Here is a 17,841-nt window from a genome sequence, read left to right on the forward strand (position 1 = left end):
GCTTCATTAGGTTGTTACAGCGTTCTGTATCACTAATGATCGCTTGGACGTATAGTCCTGAGACCTCTGGCACCATCCTGTGCCTGTCTACTTGCAATGCCTCCGCTGTTCTACAGGCTGGCTCCTCCGCTACACTCTTGAGATGGTTCACTTTCACATACATCCTTATTCTAGGCTTTGACTCCGGTTTCGTTCTACACACCAAGGGTTTCTAAACTTATTTGTATGTATTTCTGTAGCCCTTTCTCAACTTCTTGTTATTGATAGCTAATTACAGCAATATTAGTGGGAATCATCAAAGCTGTTCGCTAAAATCCATTTGATTATCTTCAAGTTACAACACCCTTTATTAAAACATTGGATTCGTAGTACCAATGAAAGAAATTGTAATAATCCTATAGGAGTGAGCATTAAACAACAAATACTGGAGCAGCCGACATTTGTAATGTCGTACAACTCATGCCCAAAAGCTGCTATTTCTCCATTCTCAAATGATTATACTCATGCTCATTTCCAGCTGATGAAACAAGAATTACATGACAAGATAATGGCACTTAAAGCTTCATCTTTTAAAACTATAAAAAGGAGAAGTATCTCTGAGAAAAAAAGAAAGCTAGAAAACATGGGGTAGATTTTATTTCACTTTTGCTACAGGACTCCCCAAAGCATCCAGGACAGGCATTTGTGCTACCTGACCAGTCTAAGATATATTTTAAGAAATATCTGCAATACAATCACTTGACTAAATCCACAGGTGTAGCGTTCGCTACATATCAAGGTGCCACGCTTAGATCACTGGTCGGCCCGGACCAGGGAAAGAGACAGATAACACACACAGTGTGAGCGCCAACTTCCCGCTTTTATTGCGCAGTTAATTCCTTTTATACTAACAAGGGGAGGTGGGGTTACAGGTACATCACAAGGCTGCGACTAACCCTCTAACTTTCCGTGACAACGCGAGATCTTCCGAACGCCGACCCCTACATCTCTCCCCTCCCCATGACGAGTTGGCTTCTATTGTTATGAACAATTCCACACAAAGAAATAACTATATAAAGTGCCATGAGTAGAAACATATCTCTACAACTACTTAAAAACACTCTATCTTAAACACCCGTAAATGTCCCATTTACCCTGCAGAGCAAAAAGCTCCTTTATAGAAATTCACACAAGAGGTAGATTGAAAGTTAAGACTTGGAAAGAGTTACTTCTATTACTCTATAAGGCTTATCGTTGGTGTGCTGATGTTAAGGCTTAATGTCCGAGGCACCTAGATTCCTGGCCGCGAGTTCCGACAGTCGGATCCCATAAAGGCACGTATTGATGGACTCTGAGAGGGATGTCATCCGGATACCCAAGGTGTCATAAGCCAGGACAGGATAACAGCAATCTGTAAGAAAACTCAAACACTACGAGGTTAAGGCAGGACAAATCATACGACTAGGAACCCATTTCAGTAGCCCTTCACGTGTTTGTACACAGGCATACCCTCGCTCATGCTATGTTTAATCAAAGTATGCTTAACACACTTTTTACCTAAAGCAAGTTCTACATACACTTACTGGCTTTATCAGTAAGTGGATTCCGCACTGACTCACAGCATTCTTTAAGTTCTCAAGGACCTTCCAGTGAAACGCCTCTCTTTTTTTTTTTTTTTTTTTTTTTTTTTTTTTTTTTTTTTTTTTTTTACTCCCCTCCAATGCTTCTGTAAGGTGTCCTGTCCCTCCTTTGCCTGTCTCTGTAGCGCACTTCTCGATGGCTGCCGTATCATGCCATCCATCCTCTCCTCATGGGAATAATCGGAGTCTATAGCTGCTGGTACCGCGCGCCAGTTTCGGAAGGGCCCAGCCGAAGGATTAACCCGTTCCGGCCCAGGAGCGGCAGATGGCGCAGTTGATGGCGCAGCAAGAATAGGCACAACAGGGCCAGGCCCCGCAGGCAAAGGCGCAGCCAGCACAGGCTCAGTAGGCTCGGCCCGCACAGGCAACGGCCCGGCCCGCACAGGCAACGGCCCGGCCCGCACAGGCAACGGCCCGGCCGCCACAGGCAAAGGCTTGGCCGCCGCAGGCACTGGCGCAGCCTGCGCAGGCAAAGGCTCGGCCGCCACAGGCAAAGGCTCAGCCGCCACAGGCACTGGCGCAGCCTGCGCAGGCAGAGGCTCAGCCTCCACAGGCACTGGCTCAGCCTGAGCAGGCAAAGGCTCGGCCGCTGCAGGCACTGGCTCAGCCGCCACAGGCACTGGCGCAGCCTCCACAGGCACTGGCGCAGCCTCCACAGGCAGAGGCTCAGCCGCCACAGGCACTGGCGCAGCCTCCATAGGCAGAGGCTCAGCCGCCACAGGCACTGGCGCAGCCTGCGCAGGCAGAGGCTCAGCCGCCACAGGCACTGGCGCAGCCTGCGCAGGCAAAGGCGCAGCCTCCACAGGCACTGGCGCAGCCTGCGCAGGCAAAGGCTCGGCCGCTGCAGGCAAAGGCTCAACCTGCATAGGCTCAGCAGGCAAAAACTCCGCCTGCTCTCCCGGCAAGGGCGCCTGGTTTCCCTCGCCGGGGGGTGGTTCCCCCGCTACTACAGTTTTTAACTCTCTCAGCTTCTTGAGCTCCCCCTCCGGGGGCGTTCTTTCCTCCCATTCCTTCACCTGACGGTACAAATCCCCCTTAACATCCCCGGCTGGAACCCAGTCCAGGAGGCAGTCCCGCAACTCCTTCAGAAGATCCTGCCGTAACACCTCCCATGCCCGCCGCAGAGAGGGCCCATCCAGTCTCGGCGGTACCGTCTCCACCGGAAAAACCCCCAGCTCCGCCGCACCCTCTGAGTCCACGCTATCAGTTAGAGAGGAACCGCTCCGCGAGCCCCGCTCCACAACCACCCACTCCGTCTGATCTTGTCCCACCGTCTCTGGGGGCACTATCCCCCGTTGTTTTCGAACCGGCGCTTCATCCGCAAACAGGATAGCTCGCGCCGCCGACCTGCACTCCCTAGCCTTTTGTCCCACCTTAACTACCCCCTCCACCATGTCCCAAGCTCGTAATCGTTCCGCAGCTCCGTGCTCACCCTCGAGCGCCGACTGAAGCAACATCTCCCGAACCACTCCCCAATTTGGGGACTAAAAACTTCTGTGGGAGAACTCATCCCTCCCCGGCGCAGCACCCATTGGATGCATTCGCCCGTGGGGCCCCTCCTAATCGTTCCTCGGGCACCCACCTCATTAGCCAACCCTTTCAACACCTTAATCACTTGCGCAAGTTCCATCGTCGCCATGGCAACCGATCACGTCGGGGTCACCACTATGTAGCGTTCGCTACATATCAAGGTGCCACGCTTAGATCACTGGTCGGCCCGGACCAGGGAAAGAGACAGATAACACACACAGTGTGAGCGCCAACTTCCCGCTTTTATTGCGCAGTTAATTCCTTTTATACTAACAAGGGGAGGTGGGGTTACAGGTACATCACAAGGCTGCGACTAACCCTCTAACTTTCCGTGACAACGCGAGATCTTCCGAACGCCGACCCCTACACACAGGTTTTGTTTCTTTTCTTCACATCTAAATCAATTGTTTTGTGAAAAAAAGTGACCATAAACTGCATGACCCATTGATTCTCCTTAAAAATGTGATCCAGTCCCTCCAAGGTTAGGAAGACCTGTAGGTATTTGGTGCATAATTCTTGCTTTCTACAAGATGTAGAAACCTGAAGGTCAATTAGTTTCTGAATCTCGTTTTATGGGACCACTATATACTGTATATTAGAAAATATAACCTGCTTATCATAGGTCTAATACCACTCCCACTGAAATAGCTAGGCATTTACCCATCAACTCCAGTGGGAGTTCAATGAGACTCTTAAAATAATTTCTATTCTCTTTTCTTAATTTTTCTGTCCTCCTCTTAGGTCAGATCATCCTCCCTGCATAATGAGAAACTGAAATACTTTCAAAAGTGTAGGAGAGATGCTATTGATATTGCATAATTTAAATACACGGTCCTCTAATTTTACATTGAAACTTAAGACAATGTCAAGTACTTCTTGAAAAGAAGTAATTTTAACTCTTCTGTGCTTGAAGACATTAAGTTGACTAAGCAAAGATTTTATAAATTTTTTTGCTGCTTTTCTGTTTTGTAAACATCCTTTCTTTTTTTACAATTTTCAAATGAGTTCAAAATAAAGGTACTTGCAATGTTTTCTCTTCACATGAATCATTGTTAATTACAATACTGACATGAAGAATACACTGGTTATCATTGCCCTTAGCTCATTTACACCAATTCTGATCTCAGGGATAGCACAGAAAGAAGTAGCTTTTCCATCTTTCCTGTCTACCAACGTTTTTATATGGCGCACCCCACCCTCCTTCTACTTCTGCAGGAATAGCCAGGGCAATTTTTCTTACATTATCCTCCAGTTATAAACCAGAAAGGAGCCTGGGAAATGGCCTGAGACCAATGACTGCTTCTCCAGGCTGACCGAGACATGGAGCGTGGTCATGCAGCTCTAGGTGGTGAGCTGGATGCAGCTGCCCTTGACTCATGGGCTGCAAGTAGGGTTGTGCCACTTGGTCTCACCATCAACGAGCACCACCTGACCCATTTGATGTAATAATTCAAAGGTACCCTTAAGTACAACTGTTAAACCGGAGACAAGAAATAACCCAAAGAGAGGGAAAAAATTCCTAAGAGATTTCCAAGAAAATACTTAAGAATTTTAAACATAGAAAGATGTCTCCAAGTCTAAAACCCAGGTCACAAAGTTTTCTGACAATAGCACTGAAGTAAGCTGTCTTGTTCACTGAAGACGCCGTGTATCGGACACAAAACCTTCAGAGTGGTTTTTTTTTAGCTGATTTAAGAACTGCAGGACTAAAGGAGATGGTTCTTTGGACAAGAATCCAGAAATTCTTGGGAAATTCTGTGGAAAATTCTGCATCTTCAGTAGGATTCATTGTAGTTCAGATCTGCAGTGTAGTTTTCACATTTGAGGTTGATTCTGGGCTCCATTTATAGTAAGAAAAAGAGGGGGACTTTATGGCACGAGCCATCTACTAGATTTGGATGTGTTGAATTGTACCCTAGAAATTCCACTTTTGCTTCACTGGTTATAAATGGAACGTAAGTTATCAGCTCAGGTATCAGTATCTACATCAATTGTAACTTAAGCTTTTGAAGCTAAGAACCCACATGCTAAATTTTACATTCCTTTTGTTACTTGTGGACTTTGTTCTCCAAAGTTGGCAAAAATCAACAAGGTCATGCACAGACCTTGGCTGTGATCATGTCCATGTACCGTGGGCTGTGAAAATACTAATGCCTTTCCAGAACTTAAAACAGTTTGCCTTTTAAATTGAAATAATGTGCTTAGGAACTGAATTGGAATATTGGAATATTGGAACTTAATTGAAAATGAGAATACACAAGTTACATCACATATACTGTCAAAACCGGAGCTGCTTAATAAAAAAGCATTTTGATGAAAGTGTTAAATGACATTAAAATTTTTTACCAAAGGAGGAAGAGGAGAAAAATCTATCTTGGGAATACAAAAGTTTTAAATAAACTATCCTGTTGGAAGTGTAAGCTGGTTTTAGTCAGAGAAGCAAAATTTAATTTTGGTGTTTGTATGATGATTTAGTTAAAGCAGTGACAAAAAAATTTACACTCCTGATTTTTGAATGATGGGTGCTCTTTCCACTGCATTAAGCAGTTTCAATTGTTTGGAGCAGCATTTTAATTTTCAGATAATTGTATTTTGCATTGTGTAGGTTATTTCATTTTTGAAAGATCTGTTTCTGAGAATTAAAATTGCTCATAAAGCCAATATCCATAAAGCACTGGTGCCAGTCCTTCCATTTTCTTGTAGAAGGATACTTTCTTTACAAGCCGTAAGGAAAAGACGAAACACTCCTTTGCATTACTTTTTTCTTAGCAATCTGCAGAGTATCCTTCCAGAATTACGTGAACAGGTTCCAGGCACCCTGGGGAGAGTCATTGCCTCTTCCCCTTTGTGGCTCAGTTTTTGCACACAACTCATTGCTTTGGAGCCTACATTATCGCCTTTGTTTCTTTTTAATGAGATTAACGTAAATGGGTTCATGCAAGTCTTGTCAATCTCCTGTCTCTTGTCCATCATCCAAATGGAAGCTAAACCCTTGCATACATTTTGTATTTTAGTTGAACTGGCAACAGTACTGAGAATTCTAGTTTTTGCCTTTAATCCTCAGTAAATTACTGTTCTCTTCGGAAGACAAAACGGTCTGATAATCACCCTACAAAGACTCATTAGACTACTTCACAGTTTCCAGAAGACTGGAGATTCACTGTTGCTTTCATTAATGAGCATCTCTGAAGTAAGCAAATGTACGCACCAGTGTTCAGTTATGAGGAAACCAGTAAGGTAAAAGGAACCTTTTTGCTCATTCAAGAAATCTCCAGACAAGCTGGAGCCATGTTTTAAAAATATGTTGAATAAGCCTCAGCTGGGAAGGACTAACAGAGAACCACATCTTTCCAGGATGAATAGAGAAAGGAAGTTTCACAACTTCATTTTGGAAACAGTCATGGATGTGTTTCCAAAATGTAATCACTCAACCTTCTGCAGCTTTCTGTCATCCTGCGGCATGGCTATAGCCTCAAATACAGGCAACGCTCATTTCATGTAATTTTTATTTTCACTGGCCTACCTACTTTCTGAATATTTACACCGCAGTTGAAAATCCAGCGGAAAACAATGTCTTTACATAAGGAAAATGCCAATACAGTAGAACTATAGCAATGCCAAAACAGTAAATACTGCTATTAATAATAACACATTAAAGCCAGTTAGCTTTGCTTATGAATACTTTCGGTTAACTCTCTTTTCATGGGCAGTGTGTTTCACCAAAAATATTTTATCTAAAAGCTATTGCCATATTGTGGCCTGGCATTTAATAGTTCTAACTCCATGCCTGTTACACATTACTTTGATAGCTGACACTGTATCATTCAGAGATCAGTCTAAAAATATCTTGCTCCAAAGCTCATTGTCTTTTTGAAGAATATAGCCTCTCTTTGATGCATAAATATATCTCCTAATAATGTTAATGGTATTTTATGCATTCATTGATAGAGAACATAATTTGAGGACAGTAAATATTGCCATACTGTATAGAAAACAACCATATCTCAGAGTGCTTAGTTCTAACTTTATTTACCAGGCAGCTCTGAACTTAGGGTAGTTTGATATTATAATTCATTATTCAGCTACAGAGGGAAAATTACCAGCTCACATGCTAGGCTATCTACAGAAATTATCAGCCAGCTTGATTATCATAACCTCCATCATGACCATCTTTCATCCATATTCTTCATTACAATAAACTGGGACAGATCCTTGGCTTAGGTAAAGCAAAGTCTTTTTCAACATAACACACTTCTCATGAGAATATAAAGGAGAGAAAAGGGAAACCAAAATATGGTACTGCCTCATGTTTTCAGTCCTTCCTGAACTGTTTCTAAGCTCAAAACTTTGATTTTAGGTGCATGGACATTACTCCTGTTGAAGTCAGTGAGTCATATCTCTGCTGATGTTACTCTGTTGAAATCAATGGAATTAAACCAGAAAAAAAAAAAAAAAAAAAAGGCCCAATAGAAGCCTCAGCATATGTCTTGGAGCAGAATATCCATCTTCTAGTGAACCCATTACTGTTGTATTTGTGTGCCAACTTGACCCAAAGGGTTATTTCACAAATATATGTATGCATATGAGTGAAAAATTTGGAATTGCATTCATAATTCATTTTGTATTGAAATAAGTGATTCAGCAGGTGCTGTGTACTTATTTTGCCAGGTAGAAACACATATATACATCAATAAGGAACATAAAAATCTGAGAAAATGCTTACAGTCAATGACTTCATATGAAGGTCAAGACTAAATCCTCTGTGGTATACTTCATCTCTGCATACCCTAAGGAACTCCCTTTGCTTACTGTCTTATCTTGACTTCTCTAAGTCTTTCTCTTTGTATTACTGGGCCTTTCTTTCTTTTTACAACATTCCTTCTCCTGTCTCTGAACCAGAAAATCCACTTCGATATTATTTAAAATAACACAATTTAAGGCAGCTTAGGAGAGTTCCTTTGGAGGATCCATAATGTACCTGTGCACGGCTGTGCGTGCGTGTGTGTCTGTGGTTGAGGGGAGTCTGCAACCGGAGTGGAGCTGTGGGTCGTGTGGACTCATAATACACAAGTCAGTAACTGGGGAGTCCTGGCATCTAGGGCCCAGTTACTGGGCAGACTGGTGGGATCCACGCTGTAGATATGGATATGTATTTCCCACGAAGGGACCTTCGTTCTGATCAGGTAGAGAGGGGAACAGGATGAGGCCGTCGATGCTGTTTGTGTCTGTGTGAGTGCAGAGCGTGTCACGTGTGTTAATCCGTGAGCCCAGCCGTGTGTACGTGTACACGTGTGTCTATCGGGAACACGCTCCGTCTCGCTACTGGCCGGACCTGGGGACAGGCGGCTGTGGCAGCCTCAGCCCTGTCAGCCTACTGCATTCAGCACCTCCTGGCACTTTTATTGCTGATCTCACACTATTTCTGTATAAGCATCTGTAGCTCCCATAGTCCCATCCTAAAGAATTAAGATTTATCCATTAACCGTTGCAAGAACTGCTGCAACTTTTGCATATGTATAGCAAGCACTTTTCAGTTACCATAGGTTATTTCTTCTTCAGAAATAGCTGTAAAGTATAACAAGAAAATTGCTTTTCATTGAATTATTTTTCCTTTAAGTAACAGGTTTAAGTTGATCTCATAACTGTGAACCTCTTGTAGTTATTTACATCACTACAATCTGAATGTGATGTGGATTATACACGACGCTAGAGCAGAATAGCTGCAGTCTACATTTACTTTGCACAGCAGATGCTGAAAAATGGAAAACAGTACCTACATGTTCATATTTTGTTCAATAATTATGAATCCAATTTACCATTTATTTTAATAATAGCTGGCAGTTTATTTAGCTATTGTAGCCTAATAGTTGTTACAAAAGAGACCTCTAGCAGCATCTGTAAATATTTATGCATCTAGCATGCACTTGGGTTTGATGTAAACAGATGTATATCAAGCCAGCCATGGATATCTGCTTCTGAAAGAACATATTATTTCACTAGTGTTTATAGCACTCTTGCAGTGAAAGCAGGAGTTCTTCTGTAGATACATTTAATCAACATTAAATCATAACTATTTTCAGTAATGAAGCGTATGATGACTCCCTACATAAATTTTACAGTGTGGTGAATTCCGTGGTGATGACTGCCGTAAAACCCCTACAAAACAAAAAACCCCCAAACAAACACAAAAACATAGAGGTGTTGGGAGGAGAGCATACTCTTCTTTTGAATTGCTCTATACTGCTCTCTGGGAAAGTAAGAGAAAAGTAAAAAAACATATTCTTGAGATCTAATGTATTCAGGTAATATTTAAAGTGTCAATCCATTTGTAATACTACTGCAAGCTTGTTGATATACAGTGTTTATGTAGTTCCAGTAAGGTATTACAGAAAGATAAAAACATGCTGTCATAGTTGCTTAAAATACGTTTACCTTCCAACATAGTCTTTTTTGCATCCATACTCATGTCTGCAAAGGACCAGCTCTTACACCTAGCGGGTGGGAAACCATTCTAACTTCTCACAGTGTTTCAGAAACATGAAAGAGGACCTTGTATCATCAATGACACAGACAGTGGGATCAAACATGCACCCTCAGCAAACTTGCAGACAACACCAAGCTGTGTGGTGCGGTTGACATTCCTGAGGGACGGGATGCCATCCAGAGGGAGCTGGACAAGCTCTAGAAGTGGGTCCGTGCGAACCTCATGAAGTTCAACAAGACCAAGTGCGAGGTCCTGCACATGGGTCGGGGCAACCCCTGGTATCAATACAGGAGAAGGACTTGGGGGTACTGGTGGATGAAAAGCTGGACATGACCCGGCAATGTGCGCTCACAGCCCAGAAAGCCAACCGTGTCCTGGGCTACATCCAAAGCAGCGTGACCAGTAGGTCGAGGGAGGAGATTATTCCTGTCTACTCCGCTCTGGTGAGACCCCACCTGCAGTTCTGTGTCCAGATCTGGGGTCCTCAGCACAGGAAAGACATGGACCTGTTGGAGCGAGTCCAGAGGAGGGCCACAAAGATGATCAGGGAGCTGGAGCACCTCTCCTGTGAGGACAGGCTGAGAGAGTTGGGGTTGTTCAACTTGGAGAAGAGAAGACTCTGGGGAGACCTTATTGCAGCCTGCCAGTACCTAAAGGGGGCCTACAAGAAAGATGGGAACAGACTTTTTAGTAGGGCCTGTAGTGATAGGACAAGGGGTAATGGTTTTAAACTAAAAGAGGGTAGATCTAGACTAGATATAAGCAGAAGCTTTTTACAATGAGGGTGGTGAAACCCTGGCCCAGGTTGCCCAGAGAGGTGGTCGATGCCCCATCCCTGGAAACATTCCAGGTCAGGCTGGACGAGGCTCTGAGCAACCTGGTCTGGTTGAAGATGTCCCTGCTCATTGCAGGGGGTTGGACTAGATGAGCTTTAGATGTCCCTTCCAACCCAAACCATTCTATGATTGCATGAAATAGCTCAGGAGATTCTCACTTTCCCTCAATGTGTTGTTCCTACCTGCTATATGTTCACTGGTCAGTATAATACTGCTCATGTATATGGGTTTGTAATACAGACTGATATGAAAACTAGTGCTCCGAAGACCAGCACACACACATGATCTTGTCAAAAAGCATGCATTTTAAGTTTGCAAAACAGAAATTATTCGCATTGTCTCTTTTCTAAGATCCAAAGCAGCAAGCTATGAATGCTAGGGAAATATGAAACATATGCCTAGACCCTGGTCCTGCCAACAGTTCTGCATAAACCTAATGCTAAAATTGTGCATAGTCCCATGTAGTGATGAATACATTTTTTTATAGAACTGAGACCTCACATTCTACTGCCTACATCATTTGCACACAGTGTTTTCCCTCCAATAATTGTTCTATTTGTTAATATTTACCAACTACCATTTCTCTAAACGAAGAATTAGTCTGATTGCATTTTTCCATTACATCCATTTACAGCAATAGAGTTATTGCCAGCAGCTAAAGTGATCTCTAAAGATAAGGTTTGTAGAAGAGAAGGTCTTGAAGGTTATTTTTTTTCCCAGCACAGAAATCAAATTGTCCTCCCACTTACTATTCTTTTTAATACCCCAATGAGAGAATTACTATTAATTACGGGATGCAGTGATAGAAACAATGTAAAATGTAAATGTGTAATACAAATCATTATTATCCATAGATCAAACTGTTAGTCAGGATTTATGTTAATCAATACATGTGCTTTATATAGTACCTTCCAATGTAAAACTGAACATATTGCAATACATCACACACTTTCTTAATTACAGGTTTTTAAAGTTTTCTTCTGAGGTATTCATCTCCACAGAACGCTATCTTTATCATTTTGGTATCCATTAGTGCTGCCATTTTCCATGTATTATGATGCTGTCGTAAGCCAACATTCTTCATGGGGCTTATGAGTCAGCTAGGCAAATCCAGTTCAAGTTAAAACCTAGCACCAGAGTCATTCACCTGCTAGGTGATCTATTGTCCTTGTTGATTTTTTCCTCAAATTGGCTTAAAATGTAAAATTCAGGAGCCAATCCTGACTGCATTTATCTTATACAATAGACTCTTTGTATGCCAGCAGTCCATCTTATTTCAGCATCAGCTTACATTTTAAAACACTAGAAGTAATTAATTATGGTTTTTCTAGCTTTTCTTTTAATGCTTTTCAAATGTGAAAATGACAGGTACAAAACATAGTATAATGTTGGAGTTTTTCAAAGAAACTTTCTCTATTATATCAGAGCTAACTGCTGTTCCTAGCAATATCTGTTGTTATATAATTTAAACATGCTATTTATTAGCTCTTTTTACTCTGACATACAGTAAGTAGATACATATTACCTTTAAAAACATTAATGCTCTCAGGCTGTGACAGTTGGCTTATCTTAAAAAGAATTATCATTTCCATGTTTAGCATCCTGACACTGCTACCATAACTTGTAGTTGACTACTTCTTTCCCTTTGAAACTGTGACTGGTTTACAATCGAAAAGCTTTAAAGGGAACTCTATCAAAGGTTAAAGAGAATAACCTTTCAAATTTGCAATTTTAAGGTTTTATTTCCAGATGTGAGTCACTTGTTTCCGCATCATCATTCTTTGAATCACTTCGAGCTGTAACAATTTTCATGTGGTCACCTCTATATTCATAACTGATTTGGAGGTCGAATTTGCTTTCCATTTCCACCTTCCATTTTTCTGCTATCCATTAATATTACTAACTGGAAAAATTATGTTTTCTGCATTGTGTCTTCTGAAATGCATAAATGCAACACTCAGATATTTTTTTTTGTAAATTTGGTAACCTTTACTTATTCTCTGTATAAATTTTTAAACATATTTATGTTAATTAATTCTGATTCGTTGCTCAGGTTCTTTAAATTGATAATTTCTGGTTGTTTAATTCCCTTTGGTCTACTTCCTTGTCAGCAGTTCTGATCCTGCCTTTTTTTCATTGACAGTATTCTGTAGAATGGCCAGATAAAGACTTTTCTTACTGTCGAGCCAAGACCTCTGCTTACAAAATCTGAGCTTGTTGGGCTCAGAATAGGGCTAATTCAGTGTGATCATATACCCAGCACAAAAAAAAGCAAACTCTACAGCCTCACTCCAAATCAGTTTTACTTTCCTCTTTATATACCTGTGACCTGGTTCCTACCTTTCCTGTTGCCTCTTTGCAGTAAGATTATTCTTTGTCCCATATCCATATTCATACACTATTGATTTCCTTCTGTTTCTTAGTATGTAAAATAGTTGTCTCCTGGGTTTCCTTTTTCCCTGGCTTCCATAAACTCCTTGTCTTTGTAAAATTCTCAACAAAATCACGAAAAGAGCAGACATGGCAAAGGTCATAATAATAATTTTCCTGACACTTCTTATTCATGTTTAGTGAGGGATAATTAGCACAGTGTCTTAAAATTATTAAGATAACTGTGATCAGAATGAGCTGGATATTTAATGCACCCTAAATATAATCCTCAGGTACTTGAAATAGCAAGAACTAGGGCTTTTGCTAACCGAGCCCATCAGCCAAGGATCAGATTTCCTGCTATTATCTACAAATCTTAGCCTGCGTTAGAATATGAAAGTGGTCTAAAGGATTATACATTTGCTATTTCACTTAAGTATTCTTGATCACAAGCAATTTATCCTACAGTGTTCTCCAAAGCATTTTATGAGTGGCACTTTCTGAGCTCAGAGTTGTTATTATATTTCATGACCAGATTGTGATTTGTAGCAAAATGTAGCCTATCAAACAATGTCAGCTGTGTCAAAAATTGGTTTCCTGGAATGTTAGAAAGGTAGAGAGGCCTACTTGAGTTCTGGTAACTTCTGCAGCTTCTGGCTGGGAGGCTGGAAAGCATGAGAAGTACATGAGATATAGCAAGAGCCACTAATTACAGGCAGCAGGCATTTCACATACAGATTATGTAGTAAAGGGGGAAAAGTTGTAGGATATTTGATTATTGCCTTCAGATTAAGGAAAAAGAATTGGGAGACACAACTCATAAGGGAAGAATCAATAAAGATGCAGATGTGAATTCTACATTTTCGAGCACTTGAACTGAACCAAAACTAAGAATCATTGCAAAAAAAGTGGTTTCTATACATCCTACGAAATTATATTTGATATTGCAGCAAGAAAGCACTGGGGATATATTTTGACAGCTAAAAAAAAAAGAGAAATGACAGTTTCTTAGTTCAGGCTAGCTATGTACAGAAAACCAAACACAAACCCCAAACCAATACTTATTTAATAAGCAGAAAACTCTTTTCTACCAAGAGGAAAAAACTACAGTTCTATTTGTTTATTTATTTATTTATTTAGCATTTTCTTTATTCACTTTCACAATTTCTTCTGACACTGATAGAGAATATCTAGACTCTGTCTTTATTGGTAACTTATGAGTGATCATAGAAATCACATAGGGTTTTTCCCTATCTGAAATACCACCCTTAATGGTATTTCAGTCTTCTTGCTAATAGCCACCTCTCCAATCCCTAGTAAAATATCAATCCACAGTCTACATCCAAAGAGATACAGGCACTGTGTCCTGCCCCCAACATAGACCCACATTTGTCTTCTGTCTGCCCCTTCTGTCTAATTTGTTCTTTTATTTTAGTGTTGAGAATATGAGAATAGGTCATCTGCTAGCCGATCCATTCCCTATGAATACTTCCATATGGCTTCAAATATTCTCTGAGAATATTTTGCAGCTGCTTTCAACTGCTGTGTTTGTGCTGAGCTGCCAAACCCTGCTTTCCATACAGGCACTAAGGTAAGCTAAAATACGTGTTTTCTCCCGTCCTCTGACTTCCTTTTAGAGGGCCAAAGTGAAACAGTGACAGATATGGATATCAAAGCATTATAAACGATCTACTGATGTATCATATCAGTGTAGCATCATATTACATACATACATAACCTCCTATTATATTCCTGAATGCCTTTACACTAACAACTGAAATTTGTGCATATGTGTCATCTACTATTTATTGCAAAGAAATTATGTGTCACAAGCTTACTAGGATAAAAGGATGAAAAATAGAATCTAGTCATGTTTACTAGACAGTCTATTTATATGAATTATCATTTTTAACTGCCAAGATTTTCTGAGCAATAGGAGGGAACACACTTGCACACATTGACAAACAGTATGCCTTTTCATTGGCTGCACTTTCTAAGCACAACCATTTGCTCCATAGGTGTTAGGGGTAAATATCAAAAGATTCCAACCAAAAGATTTTATATACCATACATCTCTGTATGATACATCACTCTGTCTCTTTCTGTCTTTATGTACTCAGTAGACTGCAAACTATCTGAGTTCCTGCAGCAACCCTAAGGATGTCCTTATAATTAACCAGTTTTAATATTAACCAGTTTAGATATTCTGGACATGATTATGATTATTTTTTTTTTCCCCAACAAGATATTCTGGAGCAACACAAGTGAATCCATAGAGGAAAATGAATTGAAATAAGAATCAGCACAGCTGGCAATATCCTTTTCTCTAAGAGCATGCATACAGTCAATGCAGTGTAGCTGACAACTGTTAAGTTACAGCAGTGCAGGTAGACGCCTGAGCTTTAACTGGCAACAGTCAAAAAGGTTTATGTTTAAAATTAAGTCATGTTACTTAGTTTCTAATTAAAGAAACAAATTAGTGAACTGAAACATTGCTCCAATGAAGCACATGGCTTCAAGTGTATGTATATACATACGTACAATCAAAGCATGTGTGTCCAAAAGAGTCAATAATAGGTGAGATAGTTCACCCCATCAGCCTGGAAAGATCAGCTAGTCTCTATTATTCCTAATTTCTTTTAAAAATGCTTGCAGTGATAGAGGTCATATGGCCTCTTTAGCAAATGTATTCTAATGTTTAACTATTCTTACAGTTACAAAAAAAAATTTCCTGACATAAAAACTGCTTGATCTAATGCAAGTCTCTTACTTCTTAACCTATCTACAGGTGACATGGAGAAAACAGTTTATTACCTTTCTCTTGGTAGGTGTCTTCCATATATAAAGGCCATTATATTATCTCCTTTCTTTCTCCTTTCTGTCTAGATAAAATAACCCAATTTCTTCAATAACTTAGCCAATTATTCTCTGTTCTCGTTTCATGCAGCTGATTAGTTCCACCTTGCAGATGTCCTTGTAGAATTGCATCTTTTTTTCTGACCGTTTCTCTATTTTCTCAAAATTATTCTGAATTCAACTTCAACATGCTTACAGACTCCAGAAGGTTGATGTCATCTGTAGATTTAATCAGTGTACTTGCCATTCCATCAGTGAGGCTGTTAATAAAACTGCTGAACATTACTAGAGCTATCACAGACTCCCTTGGAATTCTACTCAGTCCATTCTTCAAGTTTGACAGTAAACCTTTAATAACTATTCTTTTTGTACAGCTTTACAATCAGCTTTTTGCTCAACTGATAGGAATCCTACAGGGAAAATATTGTAGACAGTATCAAAAGAATTGCAAAAACGAAGCTATGTGGTGTCTCCTACTTCTCACCTGCAATTCCTGCTTCTTCATCCTTTGAAAGAAAATAGCCAGAGAGTGAATAGTTCTTGACAAAGGAAAGCTAGTGGCTGTCCATTCACCTGGTCATCTTTGGAATGATCAAAAAGTTTGATTATTTTGTTTTTTCGCAACACAATGAACCGAAACATTCTTATACTAAATATATTCTTATAACTTAGTATTTTAACTTATAACTTTCTTATAACTAAATACACAGCTTCCAAGTATATATTTCAATAATATATTTCCAATAGGACAACTCTCTCATTCCTTTTTAAACATTTATTTCCTTTTAATGATATGCATTGTAAATGCCTTTTCCAGTTTCCACAACCTTGTTGATCTTCCCAGTCCCATAGGTAACCATTAAGTACCATCTTATAAAGTAGCCTGTCAACACATTATGTCATGTTTGACTCTTAATAGCATGTTGTTATAATTCTTTAATTAGAAATTATATTGACAGAATTACAAATGCAGCAAATTCACTTAGCTTACATATTATGTCATTATATGTCATTATCTTCTCTTTGTTGGTCTGTGTATAAACCAGAGAAACAAAAAATAAACCCACTCAATTAAATAATTAATATGACATATATTTCATGAAGACAGAATATTCAATTGTTCTTTGCAAAATGTACTCTAGCAAAGTTAAAACCTCTTTTGGAAAATCCCAGGTTTTTTCAAGTGCATGTTACCACAGACAATGTTAAGGTGGTTTTTAGTCTTTTATTTATTATTTTATTATTATCTTTAAATAAACATGTTTATTTTTTAAAACAGGTAAGTTAATAATTTATTTCTCTGTAATTTCTGGAGCATCATTGTAAAAATTACATAAAAATACATTATAAAGTAATTATTAGACAAAAGCATTACAGTAAAGATAATTGTTGAAAGTTGTTGATGAACTGTTTGCAAGACTAAGAATAGGTGCTTTTCTTTAGGAATTACTTATGTGACTTAACTGTTTTTCACCTCATTAATGTAGCTTCTCACGACTGGACTGAAGTTGCTAAATCAATTAGATTAAGTCTTTCATTTGGGGTGGGGCAGGCAGGGGAAGGGTAAGGCTAATATGGGAATTCTTTATATTATGGTTTAATAAGACTATTTTGTGCAATAAGTGACTAAGCAAGCAAACAGTAGACAGTATTTTACATAAATGGGAATTCATTTAATGTACTTTACAAGAAAGTAGTTAATTGAAATATTAGCTTCAGATTTATACCAAACAGTCATGCTGCATAAAAAATAAATCTCAGTCTTTGATAAGAAAAATGTCATTCATCAAGTCTATCAAAGGTTTTCCAATAGATTTTGCTGGTCTAGGGAGAAAATTTGTGTGGCCAAAGCTCAATTAGGGTTCAAGCTGGCCAGTACTGTGAAGGACAACAAAAAGAGCTTTTTTAAAAATATGTTAAGAGCAAAAGGAAGATCAGAGATGACATTGGTCTGTTACTTGATGAGGTCGGTTACCTCACAAGTAGGGACGTAGACAAAGCAGAGATGTTTAATGCCTTCTTCGCCTCTGTCTTCAACACCAGTGATGGGCCCTGGGACTCCTGGAGCCCTGTGTTGGAAGACCATGACTGGGGGAATGATAAACACCTAGCCCACTCTGAACTTGTTCGAGACTTGCTGCCCCAG

This window comes from Buteo buteo, chromosome 15 (genome assembly GCF_964188355.1).
Source record: "Buteo buteo chromosome 15, bButBut1.hap1.1, whole genome shotgun sequence".
Lineage (NCBI taxonomy): Eukaryota > Metazoa > Chordata > Aves > Accipitriformes > Accipitridae > Buteo > Buteo buteo.